Raw genomic sequence first — 16093 nt, forward strand, 5'->3', positions numbered from 1 at the left:
GACAAGCACCAAGGCTCGGTGGTCCTGTGGTGAGGAAATGTCCCCGCAACTCCCTCTGAACCAATCCCACTATCAGAGATCGTCTCTGGGCAGAATGGGTGTGCCTCCCACACCTCTCAGACACTTGCCAACCGTTCTTTTTAACAACCAGGGCGCTGGGCACGGTGGCTCACACCTGTAATCCCAGCACTTCGGGAGGCCGAGGTGGGCGGATCACGAGGCCAAGAGATCGAGACCATCCTGGCTAACACAGTGAAACCCCGTCTCTACTAAAAATACAAAAAATTAGCCGGGCGTGGTGGCGGGCACCTGTAGTCCCAGCCACTCGGGAGGCTGAGGCAGGAGAATGGCGTGAACCCAGGAGGCGGAGCTTGCAGTGAGCCGAGATTGTGCCACTGCACTCTAGTCTGGGAGACAGAGCGAGACTCCGTCTCAAAAAGATAAATTAATTAAATAAAAATAAAAATAAATAAATAAAAACCAGGCAACACTCACTCAGGCTCAAGACTGTGGCAGGGAATACAAGGTGGCTAGGACGTTAAGCACTGTATTTTTAGTGCTATATTTATTTTTATGGGTATTGCTGGTTTAGGGCAAGTGATCCTGATTTCTATCTACAGTTCTGATCAAAGGTTTCCTTTAAAAGCAAGTATAAGCAGCCAGGCACGGTGGCTCACGCCTGTAATCCCAGCACTTTGGGAGGGCAAGACAGGTGGATCACCTGAGGTCAGGAGTTTGAGACCAGCCTGGCCAACATGGTGAAACCCCGTCTCTACTAAAAATACAAAATTAACCAGGTGTGGTGGCGCGCACCTGTAGTCCCAGCTACTCGGGAGGCTGAAGCAGGAAAATCACTGGAACCTGGGAGGCAGAGGTTGCAGTAAGCCGGCATCGCACCACTGCACTCCAGCCTGGGCGACAGAGTGAGATTCAGTCTTAAAAAAAGAAAAAAAAAAGTAAGTACAAGCAAAATGGAGAAGGGATTTTTTTAAAATAACATTAAGTTATTAAGTATGATGTCAATGAGAGGAGGTAGGAGGATGCAGCCGAAAATACGGTGGTGAAGCTCATCCTCACTCTGTCAGAAAGGAAGCTGACACCCTCTGGCTTATTCCCCAAGAAGGTGCACAGGTCCTCATATAAGCTCTCTGCCTCCACCAGCCCCATTATCAGACAACAGCCGTCAGGGCCCCTGGGATGCCCATGGGCCAGAGTGGTGAAATTTGTTTCCACAGCCACGCAGGGGAACAGAGATGAGGGAGGACACTGAGATGCTTAGCCAACACCAACCACTACGAGGACAGTGAGTGTCTCCACTCCAAGGGCTAGGGAAGTTATCTAAGAAAATACAGTGACGAGCAGTATCTTCAGAGACAGACAAGAGACAGAGAGAGAGAACATGTGTGTGCGGGCATGCGCATGTGTGCTCATCAATGTTTTTTGACAATGTGTTTTCATTTTGAGGAGACTCTAAGAACAAAACTTTCTAGATCATCTAAAAGCTCAACTCAGGACCAAGGTCGGGGCTGGGAATTCAAGGCCAGGATGGGGGTCCCAGGCTAAGAAGGGAAGAACTCTGGAAGGCTTATCAAGCACTGGGGTATCCCGATCATAAGCCCAAGGGCTGGCCCCAACCCAGATGATGGTGTCTCCGTGGCCAGAAGACAGAAGCCACAGGAGACATGGGTGGCTGCACTCAGCCACACTCAAGAACCAGCTACGGCCAGCAGCGCTGTCTGCCTCCCCAAAGCGGGCCTGGGGCTCTCCATTCATCCTTCAGCCTTCACACCAACCCTACTGGGGGCCCCTACCACTAGGCCCATTTTCTGGATGGAGAAGCTGAGGCTGGGAGACAAACTCCTCATGACGCAGGCTCCGGGGGCTCAGGCCCAGGCAGCGCTCAATGCCCACAGAGCTCCCCATGCACCCAGCTGGGCCTCATCACACTTCAGAGACCTCCCGTTTCAGGCTCTTCCTGGGCAACAATGTCAGCAGAGCCCGGGGGTGCCCCCGATTCACAGAAGAGCAACCAGAGACCCGACAAGGTGTGAGGCCTGGGACTGGCAGGGTCTGTCTGAGCACGTGGGTGCTGCCCCCCACATCCCTGGCCTGGCACAGGTGGGTGGCACCACTTCCTTACCAGCACACAGACCTGGGCGGGACGCACTGGCCGCCTACAACACAGCCCCTCTCAGGAAAGCCGGGCTCCCCGCCCTGGAGGAAGGAAATAACCTTTCCCCAAACCAGCACTTGCTTTGCAACAATCTCCATATATGAGGAGAGAGAGGCATTTCTGCAACGTTTCCAAATTCCAATAACTGAAGACAATGGCACAAAATGACGCACGGCTGACCCACGAGGGGCCCTGGGAAAGGACGTGCTCGGAGGAGGTGACTGTGTGGTGTGGGCGTGCAGCGGTGCCCCGTATGCGAGGGCAGCTCGCCAGGCAGGACCCGGAGGTGGACGGAGCTGGCTCCCGTCCCAGCTCTTCCTCCTCAGTCGCTATGCAACTGCAGGCAAGCACGCCCCCCTCTGAGCCTCAGCTTCCCGGCCCGGTCACTCTCACAGGCCTCCCACCTGCCGCCTTGCCCTCTCCAGACCCACCCCTACACCTGGGCTGCAGAGGGACCCTTCAACCTCACGGACTGGCTGCGCCTCCTCTGCTCGGAATGCCCTGAGGCCGCCTGTTGCAGACCAGGACTGGAGGGCCTGTTTTCAGGGTCTAGTCTGCCTCGCCAGCCTTACTTTCCACTCTTCCTCCAAGCCCCTATTCTGAAAGAAGCCAGGCTTTCTCCTGTCCCCAGGTGCCCCTCACCCTTCTACCTTCATATCACAGTGCCTGCACCACCTTCTCCAGGAAGCCCTCCCTGACCACCCAGGCTCAGCTAGATGCCTCCCCAGCTCCCACGGCTTCAGCATTCTCCTCCAGGATGGTCCCGACAAAGCATTTCAGAACAACCCATGCAGGTGCCCCTGGGGATGACCTTAGAAGGGGCCCTGTGTTCCACTCCTCTGTGCACCAGCCCCTGCACAGCATTGGCCCACACCAGAGGCTACTGCCAGCACTGTGGGGTGATGAAGAGACTCCAAGGCCCGGGGCACACTCCCTGGCAAAGGGTTTCATAGAGATGCTAAAGCAGGAACACCAACTCCACGGAGCCCCTCCCTGGCTTTCTCCCTCCCCACACAACACCCAGTCAGGCTCCTGGCCCTCCTGAGGTGAAGTCACAAACCCACTGCTCCCCACCACCCCATAATGCCTGGCTGGAGGCACAGCCCGGTGGTCCCCTCTGCCCCTCTAGCATACAGGAGCAGCCCCTCTGTCTGGTCTATTGGGAGGGTAGACCTCTGCAGCCCCAGCATTCAGAAGGAGCCCTGGAGGCAGAGCTGCCTGCAACCACAGGGACACCTGCACCACCCACACTCGGGGATCTAGGGAAGGAAACTGGATGACAGAGGGCTGCTAAGGACCAGAAGCCATGCATGGTGTTTGTGTCCACCATGGGGCAGGACTGCCGGCCTCACCCTGGCCTCCCCTTTCACTCACTCCACTTTCAATCCATCAAGAAATCTGGCAGCCCCACCTGCAAAGTCAGTCCAACTCTGACTACGTCTCACCTCCAATGCTGCCACCGCCCTAATCCAAGCCCCAACTTCGCTCACCTGGACATTGTTGCATGGATCCCCACAGCTGCCCTCCAGCCTGCTCCCTGCCAGCAGCAGTGCAGGGGAAGGGACCTTTAGGATCTCAATTAGACCCCACCCCTCCCCAAACCAGAATCCACCAGCAGTTCCTCATCACACCCAATCACCTGCACCTGCTATATCCTCAGTCCTAATGTCCCTCCCCTCAGCAACATCCAGGGCTGGGTCCTGACCCCCACTGACACTTTACCTAAAACAGCCCCAATTCCAGTCCCTGTCCTGGACCAGCGTCTCCACCCCTCCTCGCACACAGGGTCAGCAAGGACACTACAGTGTGAATCAGTGTGTTTCCCATCTGAGTCTCCCTGTGGGAGCCAGCTCTGTGGGGGTAGAGGACATTGTCTTGGTCACTGCTTTACCCCCAGCACTCAGAACAGTCCCCAGCACCCAGCAGGTGGTCAATAAACACCTACAGAATAAAGGAACGTGTGCTCTCATTTCCTCCTTGTTTTTTTTTTTTGTTTGTTTGTTTGTTTGTTTTTTGAGACAGAGTCTTGCTCTGTCGCCAGGCTGGAGTGCAGTGGCATCATCTCGGCTCACTGCAACCTCCACCTCCTGGGTTCAAGTGATTCTCCTGCCTCAGTCTCTCAAGTAGCTAGGACTACAGGTGTGCACCACCACACCCAGCTAATTTTTGTATTTTTAGTAGAGATGGGGTTTCACCATGTTGGCCAGGATGGTCTCCATCTCTTGATCTTGAGATCTGCCCGCCTCGGTCTCCCAAAGTGCTGGGATTACAGGCGTGAGCCACCATGCCCGACCCCTCCTTTTTTTTTTTAAAGACAGGACCTCGTCCCTTCTCTCAGGCTGGAGTGCAGTGGCGTGGTCACAGCTCACTGCAGCCTCAAACTCCTGGGCTCAAGTGGTCCCCCCGCCTCAGCCTCCCAAGTAGTTGGGACTACAAGCGCATACCACCCAGCTAATTTTATATTTTTTGTAGAGATGAGGTCTCACTTTGTTGCTCAGGCTGATCTTGAACTCCTGGCCTCAAGTGATCCTCCTGCATTGGCCTCCCAAAGGGCTAGGATTGCAGACGTGAGCCACCAGACCCAGCCTCACTTCCTCTTTTCCTTTTTCCAACCACCCTGAGAGCTAGGGAGTTTGACACCCACTTCACAGAGGAGGAACCTGAGACCTGAGACGTGACACACTGGCCCCAAGGGAACACAGTATGTGAGTAGCAGAGCTGGACTGGAACCTTGCAGAATGCCAAAAAGGGACTTCCCTGCACCTGGCTGCTCCCTGACCAGGAGCTGGGCCTGCTCCCCACCCCCTGGGGCCCAGACCTGTCACCAAACCCTGGGGCAGTGGGGCAGACTGAGAAAACAGGCTCGGACAGAATGTTAAATGCAGTGATGCCCCCGCAGAAAGAGCCTGCAGTCTCCACAGAAGGGAACACCCACAGGAAGAGAGGTGAAGGCAAGGCGGGAGGGAGAATGGCTGGGGTTTTTTCTTTTGTCCACTGGCCAAACTGCAAAAAGTGACTTTGGTAACATATAATTTTGATCACAATGGAAACTTTCATATATCACACCAGGAAGAAGTCTGTTCAGCAAGGTCAGTAACACAGGGAATTTAAAACCATCTTAAAACATTTTCACTTAAAACTCACGAATGAACATTCAACCACCAACTACTTTTTAATTTCATGTAATGTGAACAGGCGACACAGTGACACAGCCCAAAAACCAGAAAATATAACAGGTCATGAGGTGGGAAGTCTCACCTCCCCTTTCACCCTTGTCCCCCCAACCCCAGGTGACCACAGGTAACTACTGAAACTAGCTCCTGATTTGCTGATGCACATACAAGTGGATGTGAATTTATATCCCAATTTTACACAAGAGGTGGCACACTTTACAGACCAGTCAACACCTTGCTTTCTTCTCATAACAGATCTTGAAGACCTTTCCATCGAGAGCATAGTCATTTTTTGCAGCTGTATAATACTCCCTGTGAGGATGAGCCATCATCTGTTGAAGCAGCATGCATCACCCCGTACCTCAGCACCTATGGACAGGCTGACCTCCCCCACCTACCTGTAGCTTCTCAAAGTGAGGCCTGTCCCCAGCACACGGCTTCGTACAGGGGAGCAGGCAGCCTAGCAGTCCTGCCAACATCTCTCCACGGAGGCACAAAGCCTCTCGACCTCACAGCTAGGGAAGGGGTCTTAGAATGAAAATCAGACCTCATCGCACTCCGGCTCAAAACTTTCCAGTAGCTTTCCAACTCCCTGTCTGCCTCCTCTGCCCCATTCTCCCCTCCATCACCCACTCTAGCCTCCTCTCTTTCTTTGTCCCTAGCATGCCAAGCAGGCTCCACCTCAGGTCTTTTGCACAAGCTGCCCTCTCTTTCCCCCCTTGCTCAGCTCAGAAATCCCCTCCTCAAATGCGCCCTCCCTGCCCACCTAGATGCCGCTTCCCGGCAGGCCTTAACTCCTTGACAGCGTCTAAATACAGCTCCAATCGTTCGACTCACCCCACTTCACCACTCCAACTAGAATATAAACTGCATGGGAGCAATGACAGTCTCTGCATTGTCCTCTGTGAGCCCCCTATCCAGACCGTGCCTGGCCCAGAATGGGCAAGTGACTCCCCATTTAGCCCAGGAGAGCCAGGCCCCCAGCTGCAGCTCCTGCCTCACAAACAGCCAGGGAGAACACAGTGCCCAGAAGCCTGTCCCAGGTTGGAACTGTATCTCAGGGAACGGCTTTCAGATGGGGGAGTTCAGGAAGCCAGAGAGGTGGCCCACACCCAACTGCCTCCTGCAGAGCAGTCCCAGACTCCCACCCCCCACCACCCCACAGCAAGACCCTGAGCACTGAAAACCATCAGAAGCATCCACTTTACAGAATGCAAGACTGAGGCCCAGCAGAGGGAGGACCAGACCCAGGAGCACACCACAGTCACACACAGACCAGCCTTGGCCCCAGGCCCTCCATGTCACCTGGCACGTCCAGGCCCAGCACTTCTCCCCCAGCAGGACGGAAATAAAAAAGCTAGGGTCAGCCTCTCCAGGAGATACAAGGAAGAAGCCAGGGCTGCTTCCCCCACCTCAAGTTCCACGTGCCGCACACAGGCCTGGTCTTCATTCAGGCAGCAAACTTCCAGGAGGCCACACATAAGGAGGCCTTTAGTTTACATGAATTCAGCCACGTACAGATGGCAGGCAGAGAGCAGAGGGCCACAGGAATTGGGATAGAATAATGCAGCAACTGCCCCACACCATGCCGCCCACCCAGCCACCCAGGGGAACATGACCTGGGAGGGGGAGCTGCCCCTACCTAACACTGGCCCTGAGTCCCTCAGTCCCATGTGGGATCTCATGTGCCTAGGCCAACCAGGGGTTTAAGGAAAAGATGCTCACACCCACAGCTCCTAAATGCAAAGCAAACACTGCACGTGGTGTCCAACAGGACACACTGTGATGGTCCCAGGACCTCCTGGACTCACCCAGGACTCAGTGGCCTCCACCTGGTGGTGATAGGGTCACGGTGAATGTGATCATCAAGACCCAAGTAGGAATCCTGGGCCAGGTTTTACAGCAGATGAAAAGTGTCAAAGGTGATGTAAGTGGCTGTGGAATCACCTTAGGCCCAAATTTGCTGCAGAGAACACAGTTTCACTTACCATCAGCAGGCCCCAAGCATTTATGAAGCACCTATTTCACGTCAGGTGTGGATGGGCTAAGGGCACTCCCGCCAGGGCCAAGGAGACCAAGTCCTCCCACTCACTAGTGGCTCACTGAGAGGGGCAAAGAGCTTTGCTTTGGAGGGAGAAGATCCTGGGCTGATCCCCAGCTCTCCCCTTTGCCTGCTTTCTCAGCCCTTTCTCAGCCTCCCCCTCCCCATCTCTTAAATAGGGGCAAGAGTTCCACCCTGCAGGAGGGGTGGCAGGCTCTGGGAAGAAAAGCGATGAACAAAGTGTGCTTCGGAGAATGCTGTCTGGCATGAGCTCTTGCTTCATGGGGTCCCCAAACCACTGTCCCCCACAGCCTAGCAGGAAGTGTCTGCCACCATCACAAAGATGCCCTGTGGCCCAGGGCCCTGGGCGCCACTCATTGCTCCAATGAGTAAGGCCTTGAAGGGTAGGAGGCCTGCCCAGGGCTTCCCCAGCCATGCATGGAGGACCAGCCTGGGTCTATGCTTGAGGCGGGCAATGAAGCAAAATCAGCCCAATGCATGCAGCAGTCACAGCCGCACAAAGGCCACACAGGCCAGGCAGGAACTGAGAAGGTGTAAGAGGGCCAGGTGGGGATGGGGACCTAACAGTGCCCCTGCCCCATCCCCTGAGCTGGGAGCGGGCAGCACCAGCCAGGGGATGCAGGTCCTGAACTACCAGACCTCGTGATTTTTCCAAGAGAAGACGGAAATCCGGACTTTTACGTGAAAACTGCCAATTTGTAAATGCTGGCAGCTAATTAATTTTTTAAAATAATAATAACATGGTGAGAGCCAAACAAAACATGCAGGGCCAGCCACAGCCGGGGTTGGCAGGTTTGTGCCTCCGGAATAAGATTCTTTGACTTCATCCCCTGCTCACCCCCATCACACAGCTCAGCTGCAGGAGGGGAGGGCAGGAAGTCAAGGGTGCACCCCAGGGGAGTAGCTCCCTCACTCTCTTCCTCCTGCTGGGGAGTCTTCACCCCATTTTGCATATAGGGAAGTTAAGGCCCAGAGCCCCTATCAGCCACAAACACACACCGGCTCCCAATCCATGCCAGGCCGAGGAAACACTTCTCAGCTGCCACCCAATTCATCAGGGCTCCCTCTGGGAGGGCCCAGACCAACACCTCAGGGGCATCAGGGTAGACACAAGCACTCAAACCATCCACTTCCCTTTTTCTCTTTTTGGCCTGTCAGGGGATGCCTGCTGGCTCAGGCCAGCTTGGGACTGGCCCAAGTGATCACTGCAAAGCTGATATGGGCAACTCCTTGTGGCAGCAAAAAAGGGAGGGAGAGCACCCGTATTTGGGAGACTGGAGCAGGGGAAGGGAGAGAGGATGCAGGGAGGTGAGGAGTCAGGCCCAGCCTGAGGCTGAGCCACCCCCATGATCCCCACAGCCAGGTCCCATGATAAGCAGCCTCCACCAGAAGCAACCACCTCCCTCCTTCAAAATCGGCTCCCCACCCCCCAGGACAGGGGAGGACTGCCCATGGAGTGCCGGGGGGCTGGGACTGTGAAGTCGTGGGGGTCTGTGACTCGTGTGTGAGACTCACAGTGTGTGTGGCACTCCCAGTGTGTGATTCCAGGTATTTGAGGAGCACATGCATGTGAGAGACACATGTATGATACATATGATGGAGATATGCGTGTGATGGCCACCCCTGTGTGGCAGACGTGTGTGCGTGTCAGAGGGCAGTAAGGGCACATGTGTTTATCAGAGACACAACTGCCTGCTAAGAGAGGCATGCCTCGGAGGGGTGCCAGTGTGCAAGGCACGTGTGTGTGGAGCATTGTGTGCAAAGCAGACGTGAGATGAATGTCGGAGATTCTGGCCTGGGGGAGCTGGCGGGTGGGGGGGGGGCGGTGAGCATGGGGCTGGGAGAGGGAGGATGGGGTGACAGGGAGGGTGGGTGCGCCAACACAGAGCGTGCAGAAACTTCTGCTGGTGTGAGTGCGTGTGTGGCGGTGAGTGTGACTTGGAGGTGACGGAGGGGGTAGTGTTAGACCAGGGACTCTAGTCTTCTTTCCCTGAGGGTGTTGACCCAGCTCTCTGAACCGGAGGGGCGGCGGGGTCCTGCGGTCCGGGTGGGGGTGAGCAGTGGGACCGGGGGATGACTGGTGGGAGCTGGCCCTGGGGGAGAAGGGAGACCCAGAGCAGAGGAAGCTGCGGACCCGGGGTGGGGGGAACCCGCCCTCGGACCCCCGGCCCCCACCCCGCACCGGCCTCTGTGCCCGCATCTGTACATTGGGTCGCGGCGCTCGCGGGCCGTTCCCGCGCTGGGACTGGGAGAGCGAGACCCGGTCGGACCGGCGGAGCGGGTGGAGGCGCGGGCAGCCCGCTGGGCGCGTCCGAGGGTCCGCTGAGCCGTCGGAGCGTCCGAGCACCCCCGAGTCCTGAGCTGCGAGGCGCGGACCGACGGGGATGAGTCCGGGCGGGAGGGGCCGCGTGCACTCACCGCGGGGCGCTGCGCTCGGCGTCCGTCCGTCCGTCCGCCCGGCCGTCGGCGCGTCGAGAGCCCAGGCGGCCCCCGGCTGTCTGCGCGCGGGGCGGGGCGGAGGCGCGAGGGGCGGGACCAACCGGTCCCCGGCCCCCTCCACTGACTCCGCCTCCGCCTCCGGGGCGGGGTCTCGGCCGCCCGCGGGGAGGGGGCCGGGCCGGCGCCGCTAGCTGAGAGCCCAGACGCGCAGACCCGACTCCTAGAGGCCGCCCGGCGCGCTCGCTGCGGAGCCCTCACCCTCCCTGCGCCCAGCCTAACCTCTGAGTACCAGACCTGGCACTGCTTCCCACAGGGTAGGGCTAGGGGTTGGGGTCCGGCCGCCTTAGCCAGCCTGAGCCTCAGTGATCACCCCTGGAAGATGGGCCCAGCAGCCTTGGGCACATTGTGAGGGCCTGAGGGGCCTGGGTACAAAACTGCCCAGAGACCAGGCCCTGCCTCCCACCCGCCTGGCTTCCTACCCTGAGGGCCTGCCTGCAGCTCCACTGCTGCTGCACGTCCCTGGGCAGACGGTACTGAGCCCCCAGCTTTGGGACAGGCTCGGTTTGTCCTTTCCCTCTGCCCAGCTCTGATACCTGTGACCACTGCGTGATCCCCGGGGTGTCTCTTCCCCCAGCCCACGCCGCTCCCTTTCTGGGTCTTTTTCGGGGTCTCCATCTCTGATCTAATGTCGTCTCTCTGTCTCCCTTGGTTTGTCCCTCTTGGTCTCTGCATCTCCCTCTGACTTTATCTCTTGATCTCTGTTTCTCTGAGTCCCTCCCATCCCTGTCCAGAGACACATGGGCTAGCGGTCACCACCTCACATCTGAGCAGCAGCCATGGGCCCAGAGTATGCCCGCCCCCACCCCAGGGGTCTCCTCGCAGCCCAGGACAGGGGTGAGGCAGCCAAGAACAAAGGCACAGGGCAGGGCAGCTGCCTGCCCAGGGCCACACAGCAGAGAGGACTTGGAGCCAGGAAGGGCCCATTGGCTCCGATGGGGCCACCCACAGAGGAGCCAGGAGTGGATGGAGAGGCCAAAGCCTGAGCTGGCAGCCTGGGCCTGGCCTGCCCCAACTTGTGTCTAACCCCAGGCAGGTGCCTTCCCTCTGGGCCCATTTCCCCATTGGAGCTCTGCGGCTTGCTGTTCCCTCAGGGCCTTTACCATTGCTGTTCCCTCTGCCTCGTATGCTCTTCCCCAGATCCACAGTGGCTGACTCATCCCTGCATTAAGCTGCAGCTGAAATGCCACCATCCCCAGAGAAGCCCTCCCTGAGACCCCAGCAGAGGTAGCAACTACCACTCTCCACCCTGGGACTCAGCCGCACTCTCATTGCTGTGCTTGTGACTGGCTGACTTCTCTTATTCATTTATAAATGACTATAGGTAGGATCACCTGGTCGTTAAGAAAGTCACCACACACCAGCTGTGCGATCTTGGGCAAGTTACTTCACCTCTCTGGGCCTTTATTTCCTCAACAGTAAAATGAACATAAAGTCATCAAAGCCTATCTTAGGATGTTATTGGAAAGATCAAATGAACCGAAATGAGCCAAACCGAAAGTGCAGATGCTCCTCAATTATAATGGGATCATGTCCCCGTAAACCCATCATAAATCAAAAATATAGTAAGTTGAAAATGCATTTCATCCACCTAACCTACAGAACATCATAGCTCAGCCAAGCCTACCTTAAATGTGCTCAGAACACTTCCATTACTGGCCTACAGGTGGGCAAAATCATCTAACACAAAGCCTATTTTATAATGACGTGTTGAATATCTCATGTAACTCATTGACTATTGTACAGAAAGTGAAAAACAGAATGATTGCCTGGGGATTCCAAGTAGGGTTTCTCCTGGGTGTGTACCACTTTCTCAACATCCTAAATTCAAAAAATCCTAAATCGAACCATCGTAAGTCAGGGATTATCTGTACTTTGGATTGGACTTGACCCAAGGGAGTGCTCAGTAAATATCTAATGAGTAAGTGACAGATTGAATCCTTCCTCCTGTAGGGGAAGGAGGTGCAGTGGCCTAGGGTGGGAGAGACCCTGGGCAACTGCTAATGAGGCTCCCTCCCCCAACAGGGCCCAGGCCTGGAAGGAGAGGCACTGAGCCAGATGCAGCTCACCCGGCAGCCCACGGAACCCAAGGCCTGGCCCGCCTTCCACAAGATAAAATGGAGACACTTCTCCCGTCCTGTTATCTGAGCCGGAGATGCGGCCAAAGCGGCCGTCCCTTCAGAGCCCTTCCAAGGCTGTTATCGCAGACAGAGCACGCATCACCCACCAGGAATTTGGGGCCCAGTGCTTGGCTGAGACATGGTTGGAGGAAGTTTCAGGCTCATAAGGTCTAGACAGAATGATCACAGTGGGCAGCAAAGTTATTTACATCAGTGACAGTCTCACTAGCTCCCTGGGCACTGAGGCGCCAGGGCCAGCAGGCATGAGGCTCACTTGTCCCACCTGTGCAGCCTGGATTGGGAAGAGAAGGCTTGCTGAGCTTCCTGGATCTGCATCCTCACTGGGTAGCCTTGGGAAGGCCGCCTGCGCCTCTCTGAGCCTCAGTTCTGACATCTGGAAAATGAGAGTAACAATAATAATAACGCCATGCAATAATATAGGTTTAGGAGCCTGGGCTCTGGGACCCAATGGCTCTGATTTAAATCCACGTTCTCCCTGTATGACCTTCAGCAGGTCGCTTCACCCCTCTGGCCTCCGTGTCCTAGCCTATAAAGTAGTGCTTGCCTTACAGGATTGTTTTGAAGTTAAGATGCTTACATCAGTGTCTGGTATATCATAAGTCCTCCATTAAATGTTTGTTGTTAATTACAAACAACATAAACTAACTTGAGCTGTTTGGATGAGAAGAAATTTGTGATCACAGGGTCTCTGGAAACCAAGCTTCGGGGAGAAAGACCCAGCAACAGGGCCCAAAATCTCACTGCCCACCTGGGTGCAGATAGCGCGACGGCTGCCTGCTCCTTGAATGGTGGGCCCAGGACTCCCTGCCAGGACTTCTCCCCAGCTCCCTCCAAGGGTCGCAGTGCCTCTCCTTCCCCAGCAGTGGGTACAGCCCTGAGCCTGCTTAGTCATCGCTCCCGCCTCCCATTTAACAGCAGCTGCAGACACAGTAGGGGCAGTGTGGGTCTCCCATCTGGCCCCAGCTATAAGACAGACTAGGAAAGTCAGTGTCCAGGCCCACCAAGACCCTCAAGGTGGAGAATTCCACACAATGGGAAAGATATCTAGACAGAGGCCCACCTGCCCCAGGGGACAGCGCCACCTGCCATCTTGCTGCCCAACAAAGACCTAGGACAGCACACCAGCCTCTAGGCTTTAGAACAAGGCTTCTCAGACCTGGCAGTGCATTTGAATCACCTGGGGAATTTCTCTCTTTTTTTTGGAAATACCACTGTCTAGACACTACCCCAGAACAATTAAACCCCAGTCTCCAGAGGGTGGAGTTGGGCATCAGTACTTTTTTTTTTCTTTTGTTATTCCCAGTAGGTTGTAAGATGCTGCCAGATTTGAAAAATACCACTTGGGGGACCTCCCTCTGGCCTTCCTCTTCCAGCTTTTTCCCTCCCCTGAGTGAAGAGTCTAAGAGAACAAGGAGATGTGCCCTCCAGGAGTCCCTGATACCCCCCTACTCCTTTCCAGATCATATTCCAGTGCCTGAAAGTCCCTGCTTAAATGGTCCTGACGCCCAAGGCCTGCACAAGTCTCCTCCCATCTTCCTTCCTCCCAAGAGTGGACTGCACACCAGTCTACACACTCCAGGCCCAGGCCCGAGGGCAGCTGCTGGCAGGTAGCATGAGCAGAGCATGGACATGTGGGCACACAGCCACTCCTGGGAGCCGAGTTCAGGCTCTCTCTGGTCTGGATCCCCACTGCCTCCCCAGCCCTTCACCCACCTACACCCCATCCTTACATCCCAGAGCCCTACTCTTCACCCAATGAAAAACTGATTTCTTCTCTTACACCAAGAACTTCCCCGGCTCTCTGCCTTTCCATCCCACTATGAATGCTGTTCCACCTACCCAGATCCTTCCTACCGTGTGGCAGAAACCCTCATCGGCCCCCACCATTCATGTAAGAAACATTACTATAGAAATTTTAGATGGCTTTCTGGCTGAAGATTTCACTCCCAGCCTCCCTGGCAGCCAGGTGGGACTACAAACATGTTGTGCTGTTGAATAGGGGCAGAGTAATGCGGACAATTTCGGACTCATGACCTTAAAGGAAAAGATGAGTCTTATCCTTCCTTTCCCTTCCTGCTGGCTGGAAACAGCCACTTTGTATTACCAGGTGAGAGTCACACTTGCATGGAAGGAGTCCCTGGGCAGCAGAGGAGCACCTCACCTGGCCTGTACCTTCACATAAGTCTTTTATATCCTTGCTGTAACTAGCAGCCTAACCTACACCCGACTAATAACCATCCCTCCCACTTCAATATCGAGCTCAAATGCTCTACTAAGAAGTCGTAGATAGACAAGCTGTGTTCTCTAGTCTCCCACCAAAGCGCATGACTCAGAGCCTTCCAAGAAGACTTGTGCAGTATACATCTTTGGTTTCTGCCCATCCCTGTCCCCTGCTCCAGCTGCCAGCCCTTGAGCTCCTCTGCAGAGCCTTCTTGGCTCTGTTCTGGGTTGATGTGGTTCATTCGGTTGATGTGGTATGGCCCACTGGGGAATCCCCTCCCCAGTCACGGTGGTTGGCTCAGGGAAGGATATGTGGCCCTAGTGAGGGGCATCTGTATATAAGACAGATTGTGCCTGCCCTGGAGCCAGGGGAGGGAGCGCTCTTTCTGCCCTATTGCTCAGCTGGGGGTGTGAGCCAGTAGCTTGGAGACTACCTCTTAGGGGAACTTGCTGAGAATGAAACCAGCTCAGAGGTAAGGGCTGAGAGGAGGAGGGGAAGGAGAGAGAGGCTTTCTGATGGCATGATGTTTAAGCACCTGGTTATAGCTCAGCCTGAAGCCATCTTGCCCTTGGATCTTTCAGTTACAGGGGTCGATAAATGCTCTTTGGGGCTTCAGCCAATTTGAGTTGGGTTTTGTTTTTGAGTTGGTTGAGGCTACAGCCAATTTGAGTTGGGGTTTCTTGTACCCGAGATTTGGTGTACTCACTTCTATCCTCCAAGAGCCTTGGCTAATAGAATTCATCTCCCTGAGACAACATTACCCACCAAGTCCAGCACCTGCACTTCCCAGGCCCCTTTGAACACTGGTGTTTGCCATTGAGGTTCCATTTTTTATGATGTCTAGGCTCTCTCCAAAGGTGGTTTGCCTTAAATAAAGGGGGCAGTGATTGCGATGAAAAATAAACTCATGTCTGTTAACCATATACTGTGTACTAAGCATTTTAACAGGCACCTTACATGGATTAGTTCATTTAATCCTCTACATAATTCTAGAGGTACTAGATATTTCCCCCATTTTACAAAGAAACTGAGGCTCAGCAGCATAGCTAGGGCCACCACCCGGAGCAGCCCAATTCCAGAGTCAGCACGTGTTTCCCTGCCCTTCCAGAGGAAGAGAGAGAACATCATAGTGAGATGGTGGTGAGCTGGGGTGTGCAGACAAGGACTGGGTGACCCCTTGGCAGAGTGGCAAAAAGGGCTGAAGTACATGGAATAGGGTGTCTGGGGAGAGGAGTGGGGGAGAGGCATTACAACTTTTATTCCACTCTGGGATTTCTCTGCACTTTCCCAAGCAGTCTACTTATTCCAGGAAAGCCGCCTGGCCTCACAACTCCCGTCTGGGAGTGGTGAGCCCCTACCTCCTATGGCCCGGCTCGCTCGTGACTCATCCTGGCCCACTCCTTCGCCTGGTGTGATGAAATTGGGCCCAGCCTTGCTGTTGGGGCCAACTCTCCAGGCAGGGGGAAGGGTGAGGAGGCAGGGTGCTGGTCTCAGAGGCTGGGACCTCCCCAGCAGGCTGGAAAAATAGGCTGAGCAGCCTCAGAGCCCCTTCCCCACTGCAGCCACCCAGAGAGGGAAGAGACTTGCCTAAGGCCACACTGTGAAACCCTAAGGGGCTGAAGGGGGCCCACAGGACAGCAAAGGCGGCCCAGAGACAGGGGGCCTGATCCCAGAAAGGCTCTTGCCCACTCTCAACCTCAGTTTCCCCATTTGTGAAATGAGAGACTGGCTCTGATTTTAATACCTAAGTTAGAAACTACATATAATAAAACATTCAATATTGGGAGATTCTGTCTTCCCAAGAGAAACTCTTCCAACAGCTTTTGT

The 16093-nt window shown here is 55.2% G+C and overlaps 1 protein-coding gene and 1 long non-coding RNA gene across 5 annotated transcripts in view; one reads left to right on the top strand and one right to left on the bottom strand.

Moving 5' to 3' along the window:
• LOC101002885 (fibulin-2) overlaps nt 1–12705 on the bottom strand; it is a 92418-nt gene extending 79713 nt beyond the window's left edge. For 2 of the 4 annotated variants that reach the window (XM_003894059.4, XM_003894060.4), the window contains exon 1: nt 9827–9929. The gene's annotated coding sequence lies outside the window, so the exon portion shown is untranslated. Of the gene's footprint in view, nt 1–9826; nt 9930–12307 lie in introns of those variants that run through there. The other 2 variants (XM_017955232.3, XM_017955233.3) reach the window with 2 other exon arrangements.
• On the top strand, nt 9971–12283 carry LOC108584504. The gene is made up of 3 exons (XR_001899639.2): nt 9971–10161; nt 11324–11469; nt 11930–12283. It is a non-coding gene; the product is annotated as an uncharacterized LOC108584504 (long non-coding RNA).
• Nucleotides 12706–16093: the final 3388 nt, after the last annotated feature.

This window comes from Papio anubis, chromosome 2 (genome assembly GCF_008728515.1).
Source record: "Papio anubis isolate 15944 chromosome 2, Panubis1.0, whole genome shotgun sequence".
Classification (NCBI taxonomy): Eukaryota; Metazoa; Chordata; class Mammalia; order Primates; family Cercopithecidae; genus Papio; species Papio anubis.